Raw genomic sequence first — 8,481 nt, forward strand, 5'->3', positions numbered from 1 at the left:
AGTTCAGTGTTTAGCTGTGGGTATCTGTCTCTGCTTCCATCAATCCCTGGATGAAGGTTCTAGGATGGCATATAAGGTAGTCATCAACCTTACCGTCAAGGAGAGGCATTTAATGTAGTCTCTCCACTATTGCTTAGTTTGCCAGTTGGTGTTATCCTTGTAGATCTCTGGAGATCTCACTAGAGTCAGCTCACTCCTCAAGCCTATAATGACTCGATCTATTATGGTATCTCTCATCTTGCTCTCCTCTATTCTTACCTTCCTGCTCCCCCATGTCTTTTTCTCCCCTCCTCTTATCACCCTCTGTGTTTCTTGGTTCCCTCTCCTTTCCCCCGATGTTCCCAATATGCTCAGGTCCAGCTCAAGTTGCCAGGCTTAGTAGCAAGTAACTTTAGGCACTGAGGCACTTGTCCAGCCTTTGTTTAATTTTCCTTAGGTAGTTTGCCATTGTTTTTCTTCTTGGAGACATGAATAGTTGTATCTGTGTCATTTCTTGCACACTAGAGAAATGATAGCTAAATACTGTTCCCAGTATGAAAAAAGAGAATGTATAGAAGGAACGGCATTGAACAAGCAAGTCCAAGGTCCATGGCTAAGGTGACTGACTCTGAAGTTCCAGCAAAGCAGCCCTAGGGAAGCCCCTTGTCACACATGCAGCCGAGCTGTGGGAAGCTGGGTCAAGGCTAGAGCTCAGCAAGCAGAGAGATGTGCTCTAAGAGAGAAGCGCTCACATGCTTTATGCCCAAAACTGCTTTGAAGTTTTGTACTAGAAAGAGAAGGAAAGTTCTTGCCTCTTAAAATAATCAGACAAGGAATGATGAATTTTTTATCTTGAAGTCTAAATCCAAATTTATTATCTTGCCTCTAATGAATGGCTCCTCCCCACTTCCTGCCATAGACCAGTGCAGAGACGCTGGTCTCTTCTCCCACTCTGGCCTTCAGTGGGAAAGCTCTGGAGGCTCTGATTCTCCGAGTATCTAACCAGTCCTTTTTTCTTCAGGACTGTTGCCTAAAGATGCCCATCTCAGTTTCTCCTGGCCTTCCAGCTGCTTCTCTCACCTCGCCTTTCTACAGCTTTTGCTCACTGTAGTGTTGGCGTGTTAGAGCATTGGCTTGTTCACTATAAACAGATCCATATGTTGGAAGCACATCAACCCATTTCCAACAGTAGTGGTTTGTGCCTGATTTCCTGCAGCATATCTCATTACACTCTTATTTACTTATTTGTTGACATATGTGTGTGCACACAGCATATATGTATGTGTGTTCTCGTGTACGTGTGTGGGTTCACATGGAGGCCAGAGGTCAATGGCAGATGTCTTCCTCTATTGCTCTCCACTTTAATTACCTAGGCAGGTGTCTAATGGAGCCTGAAGCTCACTAATCCAGTCAGTCTAGGCAGCCAGTCTAGCTCCAAGAAACCCGCCTTCCCCTCCTAGGGCTAGGGTTACAGGCAGACTGCCTTGTCCACCTCATTTACATGTATAACACCTCAGGATTGCTTGGCAAGTGCTTTGACTGGAGAGCCATCTCCCCAATGCTCATTACTCACCAAAATAGTCTCTGTGCTCTAATAAATTATACTATTCTTCTCTTGACACTTTAAACAACACCTCTGGGTCAGAGTTTTCTTTACCTGAAATGTCTTCCTGTGTCCTTTAAGACCCAGCCATAGCTTCTCTAAAACCTTCTGTTTCTCACAAAAATTGCATCTCCTTCTTCTGACAGGCCAAGCATTTTGTATCCAAGGACCTGTAGCCCTTGTCACAGTCAGACCTGTGATACAGTATGTGATGGGCTAAGCATGCTGGGAGCAACTCCTGAAGAAGGATTCCAGCTCATCCTTTTCCTAGCTGTGGATCATCAGCAACGTCCATTTGCAAGTCCGTAAAACTAACCCCTGCACACCACTGTTGGTTTCTTTGCAGAACAGGGAAATGAAAATCTATCCACAGAATTCTTGAAAGATTAAATGACAAGATGACTGTAAATGCTGTAGCACAGCCTGGCATAGAATGAGCAACTCCCTGACACCACCCATTGTTCATGCAGCTGCTGATGGCTACAACACTGGCATTGCTGTTAATAATGCAGGTGTGTCAGTTTTTATTCCTACCATTTATACCTCTAGTATTAATAGCAGCTTATCCCCCTAATTGTAAACTTCTTTTTTGTTTTGTTTTGTTTTTCAAGACACGGTTTCTCTATATTGCTTTGAAGGTTGTCCTGGAACTTGCTCTGTAGACCAAGCTGACCTCAAACTTACAGAGATCCACTTGCCTCTGCCTCCGAGTGCTGGTATTAAAGGAGTGTGCCACCAATGCCCAGCTAACTGTAAAATTCTTAAAGGAGACAAAGCCAAACACCATTGATTGAGCACCTGTGGTTTTCAGGCACAAGTGTAACAATCTGTCAGACACTATGACAGGACCGTCACACTTATTTTCTTAGTTCAAAGGCCTTCTAAGATAGTCTACAACTATTTCATCTGTATATGACAACCTCAGACTCAAGGAGTAGGTCATTGCTCAAAATTATACAAATACTAAGTCATGAATCCATTTTTTTCTGGCTATCCATTTATTCTCTGAGTAAATGTATTTGATAGTAAAGTCTTATATCTTAATCTTAGCTGTGGTGGCACTTGCCTGTAACTCTAGCACTCAAGATTCTTAGGATCCTCCAGGAATATCAGGTATGCTCTGGGTCCACAGTGAGAATCTACCTCAAAAGACAAATGAACAAACTTCATTTAGATAACAAATTTATCTGTGCTCCAAATTCTTTTCCCTACAGGTAAATTATTATGGCCCCTCCAAGTTAACTTTAACTGTACACTTGGCACAGCCTAGAGTCACCTGAGTAGTTCAGTGAGGTACTGCCCAGATCAGATTGGCCTGTGGACCTGTCTGTAGAGGGTTGTTGTGATTGTTAATTGATGTCAGAGGGCCCAGTACTATGGGCAGTACCATTCTCTGGGTAGGGAGGCTTAAGATGCCTCTGAAAGCCAAGTATAAACCAGCCTTCAAGCTAGCCAGAAAGAAGCAATCACCACCATTTCTGTTGTGCTTCTTTGGCTGTGAAATGAGTTCCTTGGTTGGAAGTAGCACTGTGTGGAACTGTCCCTAATATCCTGCTCGAGTCTTTGCCTTGACTTCCCAAGGATGGACTGTCACTGTAGGCTGAAAAAATTCCTCTACTAAGTGCCTTTGATGGTGGTGTTTCTCACAGCAACACAGTGAAACAAGAATATTCTCAAAGACAAAGAACAGAGGGAAGCACTGAGTAGGCCAATTGCTTGCAACTTCTTTCTTTGCTTTTTTATTTTCTTTTATTTCGGACTTTATGTAAACTTGAACTCACTATGTAGACCAGGCTGGTTATAAACTTGTAGCAATTCTCCTGCCTCCAGAGGGCTGGAATTACTGGAATGTGCCACCACAACTTTCCTCGTCTCCTTCTCAAAGAACTTTAATCAATAATTATATTCTAAATACATGCTTTCAATAAACAATCACAAATATAACACAATTCTAATTGTTTAATACGATGAGACATTACTGAGCATGTGGGACAAGTCTCAAAAATCAAAAGTGATCATTCTTGTCTGACTGTAGTCAGAGAAATTGCCCATGGACTGGGATGCAGTTACATTAGCTTGATTAAAAGTGAAAGGCAAAGGAAGGGTAAAGTAGGTCAAAACTTCTTGACTCCATGAGAATTAAAGCACTTACTAGCTACTGCATTGTGGAAGGACCAGCAGAAATATATTTGCTGGGGTTAGGAGCACTGAAAGGGAGGATGAGTATCCTTAACTGCATTAACTGTCTATGATGTAGATGAGAAACTGAGAAGGCTTGGGCATAAACACTAGCACCAGGTTTCCAGAAGTGGGGATGCCTTTATTCATGGCCAAGGGAAGGAAGCTACAGCAATGTGCTTTTATGATGGGGCCAACTACAGTTTTCAAATCAAGCTCTTAGTTACATAATTCAAGCTGGCTGTTCTTCTGTTTCTCTATTCCTGCTACCCACCCACCTACCTCCACCCCAGCCCACCCCATACACTTGCACACACTCACATACTACTTTAGTTAGGGTTTTGCAGTAAAGAGACACCACAGAAACGCTTAAAAAGGATGACATTTTATTGGGACTAGCTTACAGTTCAGAGGGTTAGTCCTTTGTCATCATGGTGAGAAGCATGATAGCATGCAGGCAGACATGATGTTAGAGAAGCGGCTTGGAGTTACATATCTTGATCTGTGGATAGCAGAAAGAAACTGACACACATTAGGGCTGGCTTGACTTCTGACACCTCAGACTCTGCCCCAGTGATACACCTCCTCCAACAAGGCCACATCTCCCGATAGCCAGTCCCCATGAGCCTATGGGGCCATTTTTATTCAAACTATCACATTACATCTGTCATTCAAGCTATCACATTCCATTCCCTGGTCCTCATAGGCTTATTCCTATATAATAATGCAAAATGCATTTAGTTCAACTTCAAAAGTCCCCTAGTCTATAAAAGTGTTAACACTGTTTGCAAGTTCAAAGTTCAATGTCTTTTCTGAGACTTATACAGTCTCTTAATTGTAATCCCGATAAAATCAAAAGACAGATTACATACTTCCAACATACATTGTCACAGGATATACGCCACTATTCCAAAATCATGGAGAGGGAGCATAGTAAGGACCAAAGCATATGAGAAAACCAGCTGGGCAAACTCCCAATTCAACATCTGAAGTCAAAGCATTCTTCAGATCTCCAACTCCTTTCAGCTTTGTTGACTGCAACATACTTGTTCCTCTTTACTGGTTCTGCTCCCAGTTAGAAGCTCTCCTTAGCATGTATCCCATGGCTCTGGAATCTCCAACATCTTTGGGTCTCCAGCACAATCCAGACTTCACCTTCACAGCTTCATGCAATGAGCTCTCTAGACCTCCATGCAGGGACACCACTGACACGTGCCTGGCCTCAGCAGTTTTCCTTAGTTGCTGGGAGACATTCCACAACCCCTTTCTTCTGTCATTGTCTTTGAAGCCAGAAGCATGTGGCTGAAGCTGCCAAGTTCTGCTGCTGCTGGGGATGACACACAGCCTCCTTGTTCAACGACGTCTTCACCAGCTTTCTGTTCTCAATTGTTTCCTTCACTGCCTAAGCTTGGCTGTCCTGAAACTTGCTCTGTAGACCAAGCTGGCCTCAAACTCAGATATCTGCCTGCTTCTGCCACCAGAGTGCTAGGATTAAAGGCATGCTACCATATCCAGACCTAAGCTCTTCTTTACTTCCTTTTCACAAGTTGGAAGCTTAGCTGAGTGGGGTCTTGACCTGAGGTCATCACTCCCTTTATTCCATCTAACATCTCCTTGAACATAGGATTACCTCCATTCCACTTCCTGGTGCCATTTTTCTCCAACTGTACATTTTGTATTTTTCCTTGTTCAGCTTGCTCCTTTTCATTATAGATCTTCATAATAGTGAACACTAATAGCCACACAACAGAGTCAATACTAGGTTGTTTTGAAAATTTTCTGCCAATGCCATTAATCCAAAACTCTTCAGTTTATCCTCAGGTAGACTTTTTAAGCAAAAGAATGAAAAAGTAGTATTATTATATCCTTAGCAAAAACAAAAAATAAGCACCATCTCTAGGCCACATACAGATATTCTTTTCCTCTGAAACCTCTTGATATAGTTCCCCACAGTTCAAATCACCCTCAGCACCACTGTCTTCCATGTTCCTATTAGGATGGCCCAATAAGCCTCACTTAAAGCATTCAACTGCTTTTCTAATGCAGAATCCCAAAAGCCACATTGCTCAAAACAAAAACATGATCAGGCCTATTACAGCAATATATCCAGTCCCTGGTACCAGTACCAACTTCTATTTTAGTTATGGTTTCTATTTGTAGACAAAATTTCTCCTTGGCTGACAGCCCACAATAATGACACAATGACTTAATATTTATTGTGAAAGCTCAGCCTACATCTTCGGCTTGTTCCTAACTAACTCTTATAACTTAAATTAACCCATTTATATTGATCTATATTTTATCACATGGCATTACCTCTCTTCCATCTTGCACCTCCTGTTTCCTGTCTACCTAGCTGGTGATGACTCTACTTTCTTCTTCCTAATATTATCTTCCTGTCCAGAAGTCCCACCTATACCTCCTGCCTAGTTGTTGGCTGTTCAGATTATTATTACACCAATCACAGAAATACATTTTCACACAGTGTACAAATATCCTACAACATTCTGTTGCTATGAAAAGATACCTTGACCATAGAAACTCTTATGAAGGAAAATATTTAACTCTTGTAAAGGAAAACAATAGTCTCACATGGTGGGAAGCATGGTGGCACGAAGGCAGACATGTTGCTGGAGAAGGAGCTGAGAGTTCTACATCTTGATCCGCACAAATCAGGAAGAGACAGAAACACACTAGGGCTGGCTTGAGCTTCTTAGACCTCAAAACCCACCCTGAATGACTCACCTCCTCCAACAAGGACCTCCCGATAGTGCCAGTCCCTATGGAGCCATTTTCATTCAAACTGCCACACAGCCTCATCTTCACATTCTTTTTTTTTTAAGATTTATTTATTTATTTTGTATATAGTGTTCTGTCTGCATGTTTGCCTGCATGCCAGAAGAGGGCAGCAGATCTCATTACAGATGGTTGTGAGGCACCATGTGGTTGCTGGGAATTGAACTCAGGACCTCTGGAAGAACAGCCAGTACTCTTAATCTCTGGGCCATCTCACCAACTCAGCGGTCAAGAGCACTGGCTGCTCTTCCAGAGGACCTGGGTTCAATTCCCAACACCCACATGGCAGCTCACAACTGTCTGTAACTCCTGCTCCAGAGGATCCAATACCCTCACACAGACATACCTTTCTACAGGCAAAACACCCATGTACATAAAATAAATAGATTATAAAAAGAAAAGAATCATCTTCACATTCTTATATAAAATCAGAGCACACTCCTAACCTTCAGCTAAGCTCTCCTGTGCTTTCTCCCTACCACACCAATCCCACGGGTATGTTTATGAACATCGCAGTCCCATCTGCATAGACTAGTTTGGAGAAAACTAGAAGCCGGGGAAGAGAAAGAGAACTGACCATAGTCTGAACCAATACCTGGAGTACTTATGCAATGTGTCACCAAACTTAGATGATACAAGAATGCTGCCTACTCACCCTGAGAAATGGCTGAGGAAATTGGGTATCTGCTTGTTTCTTCTTCTGTTCATCTCTTTAATGCCAATGCCTCAATTCTGTATACATCCTTAAGTTTACTAACCATTTCCTTGAGGGTTAAAAGAGGAAAATATATCCACACACTGGTTTTAAGACACAGCTAATCTTAGAAATGTTAATTGGAAAAAATAAGGTGCTGTGGGTCAGGTAAGGACTGTGGGGATGATAACAGAACTAAAAATCCAGTAAGTCTTTACCTGGGAAGTACTGAATCCATTAAGAATTAAGGGCTTCGCCTTCTAAATCAACTGAGCAGAACTCATATGAACTCACAGAAACTGTGCAAGACCAGGGCCTACATGGGTCTGCACCAGGTCCTCTGAGTATATACTACTGCTTCCAGTTTAGTATTTTTGTGGGACTCCTAAGTGAGCGAAAGAATAGGTCTCTGATTCTTGTGCCTTCTCTAGGGGCTCCTTTCCTTCTGCTGGGTAGGTTTTGTCTTATATTTTATAGTTTGTCTTGTTATGTTTTGTTATTATCTCTCAGAAGCCTGTTCTTTTATAATGAAAGACAGAAAGGGAGAGGATCTGGATGGGAATGGAAGGGGGGACTGGAAGGAGTAGAGGGAGGGGAACTAATTAGGATGTATTGTATGAGAAAAGATTTTATTTTTAATAAAGGGGGGATTGTGGGCCTCAATAACAGAGGACTTGAAGTGAGTTCTTGAGTTCATTGTCATGAAGGCTGGGGTTCTTACTCACTTAATGGCTACTGGTAGAGAAAGGTATGAGTGGATCATCTACAATTCTGGAAGTGACCTCTAGACATAGAATTCTCTCATTTCTCAGTATTCAAAATCATGCCATCCACTCTTCTCCAAATGAATTCCCAACGTGGCAGATTCAGGAATGTCCAAATATGACTGACAAAGTTACTGAAAATATTTTCTTTGTGGAATTCCATTAAGGAGCTAGTGTTTGTTTATTGTGGTTAAATGTATTATTACCCTATGAACATTTTAGTTATATCTATCTCAGGGACCACACATGTCATTTTCTGAAAATCCTGTAGTTTATACTAAAGGAGTCTGACTCCTCAGCCTCTCAAGAGACCCTTGATTGACAGGGAACAGCGTGGGACTCTGAGCTACATTCTGATTTATTGTGAGGCACCTTATGGCATACTGTCATGTTTCATTGTGATCTCTAAGATCTCCATGAAGCTCCTCTTTCCTTGTTTTCTTTGAAGTACATTTTGAAACTCATGA

General features: G+C 42.1%; 1 protein-coding gene across 3 annotated transcripts in view; it reads left to right on the forward strand.

Moving 5' to 3' along the window:
- The window catches only part of Cdh20 (cadherin 20), a 238,774-nt gene that overhangs the window by 151,756 nt on the left and 78,537 nt on the right, over positions 1-8,481 (forward strand). The window contains exon 3 of one of the 3 annotated variants that reach the window (XM_040737757.1): positions 1,929-2,094. The exons of the other annotated variants lie outside the window; for them this stretch is intronic. The gene's annotated coding sequence lies outside the window, so the exon portion shown is untranslated. The remainder of the gene's footprint in view (positions 1-1,928; positions 2,095-8,481) is intronic. 3 annotated transcript variants of the gene reach the window in all.

Source organism: Mesocricetus auratus, unplaced genomic scaffold, assembly GCF_017639785.1.
Source record: "Mesocricetus auratus isolate SY011 unplaced genomic scaffold, BCM_Maur_2.0 Super-Scaffold_100676, whole genome shotgun sequence".
Classification (NCBI taxonomy): Eukaryota; Metazoa; Chordata; class Mammalia; order Rodentia; family Cricetidae; genus Mesocricetus; species Mesocricetus auratus.